Source organism: Oncorhynchus nerka, linkage group LG28 (assembly GCF_034236695.1).
Source record: "Oncorhynchus nerka isolate Pitt River linkage group LG28, Oner_Uvic_2.0, whole genome shotgun sequence".
NCBI classification, from domain to species: Eukaryota; Metazoa; Chordata; class Actinopteri; order Salmoniformes; family Salmonidae; genus Oncorhynchus; species Oncorhynchus nerka.
In genome coordinates this window covers 76,706,943-76,719,346 of record NC_088423.1, presented here as the reverse complement: position 1 = coordinate 76,719,346, position 12,404 = coordinate 76,706,943, and the positions used below count along the sequence as shown (strand labels likewise).

The 12,404-nt window shown below is 44.0% G+C and overlaps 1 protein-coding gene across 2 annotated transcripts in view; it reads left to right on the top strand.

The window, feature by feature from the left end:
* Window positions 1–12,404, top strand: part of LOC115116157 (spondin-1-like) — a 164,476-nt gene that overhangs the window by 104,070 nt on the left and 48,002 nt on the right. The gene's annotated exons all lie outside the window — the stretch shown is intronic.

Below are 12,404 nucleotides of genomic sequence, written 5' to 3'. Positions count from 1 at the left end.
AGTCCTTTATTGCTGCAAAGAAACCACTACTAAAGGACACCAATAAAAACAAGAGACTTGCTTGGGCCAAGAAACACGAGCAATGGACATTAGACCGGTGGAAATCTGTCCTTTGGTCTGATGAGTCCAAATGTGAGATTTATGGTTCTAACCGCCGTGTCTTTGTGAGATGCTGAGTAGGTGAACGGATGATCTCCGCATGTGTGCTTCCAACGTGAAGCATGGAGGAGGAGGTGTGATGGTGGGGGGGTGCTTTACTGGTGACACTGTCAGTGATTTATTTAGAATAAACAGCATTCTGCCATCCCATCTGGTTTGCACTTATTGGGACTATCATTCGTTTTTCTACAGAACAATGACCCAAAACACACCTCCAGACTGTGTAAGAGCTATTTGACCAAGAAGAAAAGTGATGGAGTGCTGCATCAGATGACCTGGCCTCCACAATCACCCAAACTCAACCCAATTGAGATGGTTTGGGATGAGTTGGACCGCAGAGTGAAGGAAAAGCAGCCAACTAGTGCTCAGCATATGTGGGAACTCCTTCAAGAATGTTGGAAAAGCATTCCTCATGAAGCTGGTTGAGAGAATTCTAAGAGTGTGCAAAGCTGTCTTCAATCAAATGTATCAATCAAATGTATTTATAAAGCCCTTTTTACATCAGCCGATGTCACAAAGTGCTGTACAGAAACCCAGCCTAAAACCCCAAACAGCAAGCAATGCAGATGTAGAAGCACGGTGGCTAGGAAAATCTCCCTAGAAAGGTATGAACCTAGGAAGAAACCTAGAGAGGAACCAGGATCTGAGGGGTGGGCAGTCGTCTTCTGGCTGTGCCGGGTGAAGATTATAACAGTATATTGGCAAGATGTTCAAACGTTCACAGATGACCAGCAGGGTCAAATAATAATCACAGTGGTTGTAGAGGGTGCAACAGGTCAGCACGTCAGGAGTAAATGTCAGTTGGCTTTTCATAGCCGGTCTTTCAGAGTTAGAGACAGCAGGTGGGGTAGAGAGAGAGTCGAAAACAGCAGGTCCGGGACAAGGTAGCACGTCCGGTGAACAGGTCAGGGTTCCATAGCCGCAGGGAGAACAGTTGAAACTGGAGCAGCAGCTACTTTGAAGAATCTCAAATATAACATATATTTAGATTTTTTTAACACTTTTTTTGTTACTATATGATTCCATATGTGTTATCTCATAGTTTTGATGCCTTCACTATTATTCTACAATGTAGAAAATAGTAAATATAATGAAAAACTCTAGAATGAGTAGGTGTGTCCAATGTTTTGACTGGTACTGTACCAGTCCTTGATGGATGAAGAGGAAATTACATCATCAATATGAGACACTAGAGAAAGCGGAGGTTTAAAGTGCTACTCTAATCTGTTTTCCCTCACATGGTAAACCCACACAGACTTGTCTTCAGGGGCTCCTGACACGTCCATTGATCAGGTGAGCTCTGTTAACACCAAACCTCTGGTCCTGTCTCCACTGTCTCAGCTCTATTAATTCCTCCCTGCAGTCTCCAAATGTGAACCAACAGGTTAAGACACAGAGTAATGAGGGGAGATAATCTGTGTTTATTTTGTTTGCCCATAATAGCTAAGACCACAAGGAAGATTATGTTTGCCCATCATAGTTTAGGCCACAAGTATGATTGTTTGCCCATCATAAGGCCAAATGGATGATTATGTTTGCCTATCATAGTTAAGGCCACAAGGATGATTATGTTTGCCCATCATAGCTAAGGCCACAAGGATGATTGTTAGCCCATCATAGTTAAGGCCACACGGATGATTATGTTTTCCCATCATAGCCAAGGCCACAAGGATGATTATGTTTGCCCATCATAGCTAAGGGATGGGGACATTTTGGCCACAGGGTCGTTCCGTGACAGCAGCTAATTTTTCCTCAGGTGGATGGATGTTGCTTTTCTGTCTGACTCACTCCTGTGGTGTGTTTTTTAAAGTCCTTAGTAGGGATAATGGTACTGTAGAGTGCTGGAGTGATGACCACATGTTAAAGAAATACTACCTAAAGATAGTGTAGATCACAGTATCAACACACTGGTCAATCACTGAGCAACAGACGTTGTGTTACAGTTATTCTCATCCCCTGACTGTAGAGTGGGAACAGATGTGTTCTTCTCTGCCAGAAAGTGGATAAGGACCATTGGTAGATTCCATTCAAGGCACACATCCAATGGATCAGTGGTTCACCTTAATAATGTGTGTATTTGTGTGTGCGTGTGTACGTACTGCACAAGCTGTCAGCTCCCATCTTCCTATGATGCAGATCTGCATGGTGATCATTTGTGTCTGCTAACCATGATGGTCAGTGACTCAAAACAGTCCACACTCCAATCAAACAAGTTTAAAGAGTTTTAAACTTTAAATTCCAATAACGCAGCAAGGCAGAAGTTAGGGGAGGGCTAGCCTCTGAAGCCCAGGCTTACTCACGTTAACGTTGAAAGCCTGTTAGAGGTTCTCTTCAGAAAGCAGTCTCACATGGGTGGTGTTCGGTAGATTCTAGATGGAAACTTGGGACGCATTGCCACTTATCAAACCAATCAAACATTTTGGATGGGCAGAGTTCCAAGGAGACATGTGTTTGTAAAAAATGTAATTGGACTTTCAACAATCTAGCAGGCACAAGATGCAAAGGAATATGGCATAGGCTACTAAGAGACGGACAAAGTAAGAAAGAAATGAAAAACAAAACATAAGGAAATGCCTCTCCTGGAGGGAAATGTCATTTCTACTCAAAGCCCATGAGTAAGAGTGTTGAATGGCACTGTTCTCATCTAAACTCAAAATCCAAACGTGAAATTCGCCAGACTTCCAATTCGCCAGACTCCAATAGAATAAGACAGGAGGCTGGCCACGCAAGATTAGGGGAGGGCTACAGATGTCAGGGAATGACATTTCTAATTGATCCAAAATGGCTGTTCATGCTGCTGTCACATTTCACATCGATTCCCTCTGTCTGTGCTTCAACACATACATCCTCTTCGACAGGCATGCATGGCCATCTCCCAAGGTAAAAGCTGTTCTCTCTCGCCAGCTGCTTGAGAAGCCCTGCAGACGGTGAAGCAACCTGTCCGTGCTCACTGGGAGCTCACTGGGAGCTCAGAGACGTACCACTGCTGTTAGCAGGCTCATACCTCACCTCAGCATGGGACCTAGCCGGGCTTGTCTCATCTACCAATACTTTGACAGAACCTCAAACAGACAGGGGGAATCAGTGTATCCTCATGCAGATTGTAAACTAACACCATGTAAGTGTACAACCTCAGTCCAGAGCTCCAAATGGATGCTTGATGGTTTTGGCACTTTGCCGAACACAGAGTAGAAACTGTGGGAGCGAGAGAGAAAAAATACAGAAAATGCTGTGAAATTCAAATCCTCCTCCTCCGCCTCCTCCTCCTGCCCCAGTAATGACACCCTGGGAAGAAAGTGAGGGAGAGAAGAGAGTAGAGAAAGAAAACTGTCATCTGCTTCCTTCCTAAGGCTCTCATTTATTTGATAACCCCCTCCTCCTTCTATCTACGCTCCCTTATCTGAACTCCCCAACTCCCTCCCCATCAAACTTAGGCCTGTAAGAAACCCAAATCGCCAGTAATTTCGGCTGCCGATAAAGCGAGGCAGGAGAGGATGGATGGATATAAACGATTTGATTAGATAACTGATCTATTCAGTCATTACTCGGAGAGGAATTTTGTCCCTAATGAGATACGGGCTTATGAATATGTATTGTGACGCCTGCAAGGCGATAAATGGAAATCACTGTGGGACGATGGGAGTTTTGTTTGGAGAACCTTTTCTCCTGGTGGTGCAGGAGCTCTCAAACAAGGCCACACACCTGTTGTTTTGTTTGGCTGGCAGTGACATCACAGGGTGGTGGCTTAGAATCAATTACCCAGAATTCCCCAGTGTGGATATTGGGTGAATAATGAAATCGTAGTTCTGAATTAGCGAGGATGAGCCTTGAGTCGTGTGTGTGTGCGTGCATGCGTGAGTGTAAGAGTCTGCAGATTGTGCAGCCAGGGCTATGCTGCTTGGGTGTGCATATCCAACCAAAACAAGGAGATTAAAAGATCTGGGAGACAGATTGGAGTCGAATTGGGACACTGTCCCTATCCCATCCTTAGAGAAACAAAAAATGCGCCTCTCAGTTTTGATTAAAGGAAAATTTGTTTTTTTGGAATGGAACAAAGAAAAGACTAAAGAGAGGATGAGCTTGGTGAGTTTTTGCTGAACTTGAAAGAACAATAGATCCTCCTGAATTGTTAGGTGTGGAGTAAGGTTGTAGGTGTGGAGTAAGGTTGAGGATGGAGGTAGGTGTGGAGTAAGGTTGAGGATGGAGGTAGGTTTGGAGAAAGGTTGAGGATGGAGGTAGGTGTGGAGTAAGGTTGAGGATGGAGGTAGGTGTGGAGTAAGGTTGAGGATGGAGGGTGTGATGGAAGATGGAGGTAGGTGTGGAGTAAGGCTGAGGATGGAGGTAGGTGTGGAGTAAGGTTGAGGATGGAAGTAGGTGTGATGGACGATGGAGGTAGGTGTGGAGTAAGGTTGAGGATGGAGGTAGGTGTGGAGTAAGGTTGAGGATGGAGGTAGGTGTGGAGTAAGGTTGAGGATGGAGGTAGGTGTGATGGAAGATGGAGGTAGGTGTGGAGTAAGGTTGAGGATGGAAGTAGGTGTGGAGTAAGGTTGAGGATGGAGGTAGGTGTGGAGTAAGGTTGAGGATGGAGGGTGTGATGGAAGATGGAGGTAGGTGTGAAGTAAAGTTGAGGATGGAGGGTGTGATGGAAGATGGAGCTATGTGTGGAGTAAGGTTGAGGATGGAGGGTGTGATGGAGTAAGGTTGAGGATGGAAGTAGGTGTGGAGTAAGGTTGAGGATGGATGTAGGTGTGGAGTAAGGTTGAGGATGGGGGTAGGTGTGGAGTAAGGTTGAGGATGGAGGTAGGTGTGGAGTAAGGTTGAGGATGTTAGGTAGGTGTGGAGTAAGGTTGAGGATGGAGGTAGGTGTGGAGTAAGGTTGTAGGTGTGGATTAAGGTTGAGGATGGAGGTAGGTGTGGATTAAGGTTGAGGATGGAGGTAGGTGTGGATTAAGGTTGAGGATGGAGGTAGGTGTGGAGTAAGGTTGAGGATGGAGGGTGTGATGGAAGATGGAGGTAGGTGTGAAGTAAGGTTGAGGATGGAGGGTGTGATGGAAGATGGAGGTAGGTGTGAAGTAAGGTTGAGGATGGTGGGTGTAATGGAAGATGGAGGTAGGTGTGGAGTAAGGTTGAGGATGGATGTAGGTGTGGAGTAAGGTTGAGGATGGGGGTAGGTGTGGAGTAAGGTTGAGGATGGAAGTAGGTGTGGAGTAAGGTTGAGGATGGATGTAGGTGTGGAGTAAGGTTGAGGATGGGGGTAGGTGTGGAGTAAGGTTGAGGATGGAGGTAGGTGTGGAGTAAGGTTGAGGATGGAGGGTGTGATGGAAGATGGAGGTAGGTGTGAAGTAAGGTTGAGGATGGAGGGTGTAATGGAAGATGGAGGTAGGTGTGGAGTAAGGTTGAGGATGGAGGTAGGTGTGGAGTAAGGTTGAGGATGGAGGTAGGTGTGATGGAAGATGGAGGTAGGTGTGGAGTAAGGTTGAGGTGTGATGGAGTTGAAGATTTGGGGACCTGAATTCATGGAAGTGGGGGACTTTTTCCCCATTGTGTGTGGATGGTTTTTGGCTTCAAGCATCTGTCAGTGTGGCACCTGGCAGCTGCTTTTGAGTTTTTGGGATTTAGATGCTTCCTCCCTAATTTCCTCTGTGTTCTTAGACAGGTGTGGAGAAGGAGCCTGCCAAATGACTGGCTTTATGTGCTGTTTATATTTAATCTGCAGACACTTCTTCTGTTTCAGGAGATGAGATGGAGATGGGTATGCTGTTACCTTTTCCAGCTTATCTGCTTATTCCCTGATTTTGCCCTATTGCGCTTTTAGCTGAATGGTCTCGAGTGAGAATGACAGTGAGACGAATAGGAGGCATCATTTGATTGTAACACCGATTTTAAATTGAATTTGGGTAATAATTAAACGTTAGGTAATTATTTGATAAATAGCATGTCATCACATTAATGATAGTCACGTCACAACACCCCCCTCTCAAAGCCTTTCCAAGCCAATCATTAATCACACGCTAGGCGTTCATGCGGTGATGGGGTTTACCTCAATGCTGTTATTAACAATGGTATTCATCATAATGACGTTTGTCTTTTCCTTTGGCTTTGTTTAGTGTCTCTGCCCACCCTGTTGTCTCTGCCAACCTGTCTCTACCCTACTATTGGGTGAGGCTAGCATATGGCGTCCTGACATGCATCACGCTCCTCTAGCTAGCTAGTGTACAGTACAGTAGCACTTAGTCTCTGTAAGCTGCTGTACACGGCCTGCCTCCTGTCTCCTGCCTCCACTCTCATCTGTTTGTCTAATTTTAACAGAGCTGCATGTGGAACAGATTAATACAGACGAGATGACAGGACACACATACATTATACACCCAGATGTTGAGTGTGACAAGGTTGGCATTTGACAGCAAATTAATGCACAAGTAAGCACACTCACACATTGTCATGCACACAGGCACAAGTGGGGATACACACAGATGAGCATGCACATACACACATACACACACACACACACACACTGCACACATACTTACACCCGATGTCAAAAACAATTATTTGCCTCCCACGCTTAGAGGCTATTTGTGAAAACTCGCCCTTGTCATCTATGCTAAATAGATTTTAAGCAAAGAAATGCAATGTGCCACGAGAGAACAAGTGTTGCAGAGTTAGCTGCAAGACACTGTTTCTTACCAGCTAAAGGAAGAAGAGGGAAAGTCTGGTCATGAGAAGTAGAGTTGAGGAGAGAGGCAGTCAGGAATGTAAAAGAAGATAATGGAAGTTTGTTTATAAACCAAAAACGAAGCCATTCACTTTCTAACATGCCAAAGTCAAAACTAGATAACTGCTTTCAAGCAGTCACTGTGAAACCGATGGACCCTCCCATTATGAGAGGAGCACAATATGTGTCCATTGTTTTCTCCCTGACCCTGCTGACCTGAGAGGCAATATTTAAACGCCATGAACCAATTTCATGGCTGATCTCCCCAAACGGAGGGCCCACGACAGGCCAATTCCTTGCCAGCTGAGAAGCCCGGCCTCTAGGGTCCGGGGCCTCTGACAGTGGGCTCACATCCAACACGTAATATCCCTATTTAACAGGTCAAGAGCAAATTGAAATGGACCTCAGGGAGAAGCCTAATCTAGCATTAACAAGCCGGTAACGCCGTTATAAATATTCATAAGAGTCCTTGTGAATTGAGAAGTGCATCTGTATTATAACTGTGAGATCAGATCTCCTCCTCCTTACCTTTGTTCAAGGATGAAAAAAAAGAAAGTGAAAGTCTGTTAAGCCAGGGCTATCATGCAATTAACCAGAGATAGACAGAGTAAAGTCTTCTGTGAGCACTAATTGAGCACTGTCATCACTAGCTGGGAAAATTCCACATTCAGAAGTGAGATTCAAGACATGAAAGTAAAAGTGGAAAAAAGAGGAAGATAGGAGGAAGTGTACAGAAAAAACAAAAATAAATATGTTTGGATTCTGACAGACAGACACAGGGAGATGGCTAAATATGAATATGTTACAGAGGTCTGGGTTTAGGAGTGTAGGCAGATGGTGACATATGTTAGCCTAAGTTGTCTTAAGTGTATTCACGGGAGCATTACGTTTGGACAGGAGTTGTCATTGTTCAGCCATGAGAGTAGAGAACTCCACTGAGTAGACCTCAGACATGCACACATGCAAGTGTTCACACACACAAACACACACACATGCAAGTGTTCACACACACACATGCCAAGTACCTATCTGAATGTTATGCTCAGTTGCTTCTCTTCCCCAGGTCACCAAACTCTCTAACTGACATATAGTACCTGTTTAAAAGTATTAGACTACACTTAGGAATTATATGAATATTTCATGTAATTAATATTTACTGTTGTTTCTAGTGCTATTAATCATTACAGCCAATTATATCCATAATACTCCATCCTGTCAAGCTATTTCCCACAAAAATGTTGTGTTAACCTGCCCCACCATCTCTAAATGAAATCTAATTTTGCTGCAACATGGAAAACTAATTCATTGGAATGATTTCCGTGCACAGAAAATGCCAAAATTCAGGACGGAATTGCATGCTTGGCATTGACAAATGCGCCTTTTGCTCGCCACGCTGGACTACAGTGAGATAATTAATTTGGAGCAGATGTTTTGTTACCGAATAGCATATTTTAATCAGGCCCACGTTCCTGCCTTTCCCTGGAGTAGCACTGTTCCTGTCCGCTTGGTCAGACCTGACTGGCTGGTTTAGGCTGACACTGATTAATGAGATAGAGGGACTGTGACTCACCGCAGTACGCCCCAACCAATGCTGTCTCACAGGCGACACACTACCAGCAAAGCTATGCTGTCATCTAGGAAGTCTAAGACCATGAAGATTGGGATGAGAAAGAGATGGGTTGTCTAAATGTGGTGAAGAGATAGAGAACAAGGTCTGGTTGTACACACTTTTTCCCTCTGAAATGCATTAGTAATAAGCATGTAACAAATGTATTCAAGTATTTTTATCTACTTCTTGCACAGTGATTTTAGGATATTTTACTGCACTTAATTAAGTGCTTGAATATGGCATCAAATGGGACTTCCATATTTTTTTTTTCAATGTACTCAACCAAAAGATACATAAAGAAAATAATTCATTGAAAGTTGAGAAGAAGAGAGTGTTGGATACTCAGAGCCAGGCAAAGCTGATTCTGAATGGCATTAGTATGTATTTATTCTGCGACAGAGAGCAGAGAGAAAGGGTGGCGGCTGTGTTATTATTAACTAATGCCGACTCTTATTAAAGTGTATAATAGGGATGTGACTGCTTGAGCTCATCCAAATGAACATCATGAGAGGCTCTCTCTCTCTCTCTCTCTCTCTCTCTCTCTCTCTCTCTCTCTCTTTCTCTCTCTTTCTCTCTCTCTCTCTCTCTACCTCTCTCTTTCTCTCTCTTTCTCTTTCTCTCTCTCTCTCTCTCCTCTCCTCTCCTCTCCTATTGAAATTGAATTAGTCTGGGGGAAACAACTGACTCTCTGAACAGATAATTGGTGGGTATCTGTGGTGGGAGAACCCAGGGACCATGTCCTGTTATGTAGCTAATGGGGATCAGTCATTAAGTGTCCTGTCATGGGCTCTGATATGCCCTCCCTCTGTGGAGACTGTTCTTAGACCAGGACACAATACGGCCCTGGTGGAATACTTTAAACAATGCATTCCTTACTTTCTTGAGGTAAAGACTGTTCTGTTTGGGATAAGAGAGGTGAAAGCTAGGTTTATAACCTATTGCTTTCCCAGTATTCTGAGCAGAGAGATGTGAATTAGATGGTACTTTTGAACCTCTATCATAAGGTTAATAAACTGTTACTAAACTTACATAACAAACTGTCCTTACTGCTGGTGCAAGATGATGGCAACTTCACTGCAAATGTGTTTGGAGCTGACAATTATAGTCTCTGAGCTGAAATTGATCCAGTCAATTGTGTCTAAACCAACTTTGTGTGTATGAATGCTTCTCTCTAGCTTGTCTGAGTGTTAATGCTATGCCTGCTATTGTGTCAGAGGAATCACATTTAAGTAAACATGCATTGCTAAAGCACAAGTTTAGAATGTTGTTGTCCTCTGAAGAACCATCCCGGAGATTGAAGCCTTGGCCACCTCTGCCAAGAAGAAAGCCCTATGGGCTTTTGGTGTGAAGCCACTTTTCTGCTGATTCGTCAGTCTCCAAATGCAAGAGATCCCTCCTTCCTCTCCTGCCCTGAGAACAGCCTAGGAATCAGAGCAAAAATGGGCAATCTGTGCCACTGTATTTACTTGAACACCGTAACCACCTTATCTGTCTGTGTGTGTGTGTGTGTGTGTGTGTGTGTGTGTGTGTGTGTGTGTGTGTGTGTGTGTGTGTGTGTGTGTGTGTCCATGGAGTCGGAGTGTCTGTGTCTGGCAGGTAAAGCGGCCAATTCACTTTCATGTTTTTCTTTCCAGTAGCCTACAGTACCTACTACTATAAAGAACATGGACCTCGTCCTTTATTGACTCACATTAGGTCTTTGTTGTTTAATGCTGTTAACTTATGTAACAGGCATGGGGGGCAAATACTGTTTAAACGGGGTTGTGTGAATCCTCTATTAATGCATTCACTTGATAGCAAAAAAAAGCATGACTGTTTCCCTACATGAAATGGCTGCTCTATAACATCTGTAAACGTACTGTAATGTTATTTCAAGGCAGAGTTGACATCTGTGTTGATTCTCCAATAACTTTTTTCTGCTACCACTTCAATCATAGTTAATCCAGAGATCCTGCGTTTTATCTTTATTTGTGTTTCCGTATCAAACTGTCATAATAATCATGTTCAAGTTAGACAGCAGATATTACTAACCTACCGTCGCGGCTGCAGTGGCAGCAGGCGGAGATTTTAATGTGTTCATTAAATTGGAAAGCAAACAAATGGGTGCGGGAGTGGTTCCTGTCATTAATTGAGTAGTGTAGGCGGGGGCTGCAGCTTGCGTTGCTAAGGTAATGATATGTGGCGCGTGTGACATTAAGCCAATAAATTCAGGTGTTACCGGTCATTAACCCTAATGGCAAAGTTGTGTGAAGCGGCACAAGTGGCTGGGGTTTATTTATGGCAGGCTACTTTGGTGTTTGCGGCAAACTTATCAACTTAGCGCCATAGCTAATGAACAGATTGGACTCAGTGTTCCCAACACACGCACTCTCTCTCTCTTTCTTTCGCTCTCTCTCGTTCTTTCTCAGGATGATGGAGAAGAGATTCAGCAGGGATGGGATGTGAGGAGAGAGCAGGGGATGCAGCAAAACAGGCTAGATAAAGTCTCATGTACTTTCAAAATTGTGTTTTAAATCAACATTTTCATTTGTTAGTTTTTTTTCTTGATTGGTACCTTTAAAATCACTTCTGACTCATGGCTTCATTACTCCAGGAGATAAGACATGACATTCACAAACATATGAATCACATCAGGAAAGGAAATATGATTGCCTTGCTGGGAATGTTGCGTGGAGGGGGGTACTGCATGATGGCCTGTGGGAGGGATACCAGTGGTAAGGACTATATAATTGAAGTAGTGCTCTCTCAGTATCTGAGGGAGCAGATTGACACACTCCCGAATCTCAGAGAGCCCCATAAATCTATGTTTTATGAACGGAGCAGCCCACTGATGACGTCATTCACTTTTAAATTCCATTTCTGAGTTGATGAGCGGCTGATTGAGACCCTACACTCTTGGGAAGGCTGTGTCAGAGCACTCTGTCCTGACATTGAGGGAGAGTGGCTCAGAGGATGCGGAATGGAGAGTGACTGACACTGTGGGAGAGTGGTTCGTACATAAGGGGTCTGTACTAGTGGGGAGGGTGATTTTAACATAGGGCAAAAGGAGGTCTGTACATGGGTAAACAGTAGATCTATGGATGGAGAGAGTGATAGAGGTTCTGAGGATAGTGGTGGAGGGTATCTGACATGGGAGAAAGTGGTTCTGACACAGGGCTCTGAAGGGACCATCACAATCAACGATCAGTCACTTTCATCCCAGTCAAGTGACCTTTCCCATTCTCTTCCCTGGAAAATATAGAACAACTCCTCCCAGGAAGATCATCCATGTTGTTGGGAGTTTGTGGAAGTCATAGCTGTGACCTTCCATAATGTATTCCCCCCCATAATGATGGGTGACACACTGACACATCACTCTGCAAAACACAGAAGAAAGCTGGGAACACTGAATGACCCTTGAATTGATAGATCTGAGTTACTGATTGGATGAAGAATCCATCCACTTCTCATCACAGTCTGAAATCTGTTTCTGATTAGAATGCAAAACATAAAACTAGAAGTGGAATGGGAAATTCCCTTTGGAATCACTTGACAGAAAAACAAATTACACAACATCACCTAATACCTACATGCAAAGATAAGAGCATGATATACATGCTGTATTACAGGAATATCTAGACACATCTATTTAGTAGGCCTGCAAATAAACCGTTTCTTCCCTTTAAGTCTTAAAAAAAGCTAGAGAGAGAGAGAGAGAGATGGGGGTGGACACAGATGGCAGCATGAAACCACCCAACACCACCACACAACCATAAGCCACTGTCAAACCTCATGCTCCGGCGCTTATAACATGCAATGAAACTGTTGGCTAAATAACAAACACTGTTAACATGTTCTCCCCATCAGGTTCCAAGGGAATCTGTATTCCAAAAACGAACAGCGGATTTGACAGCTCTGGCAGCAGCAGCACGTCCATATCCA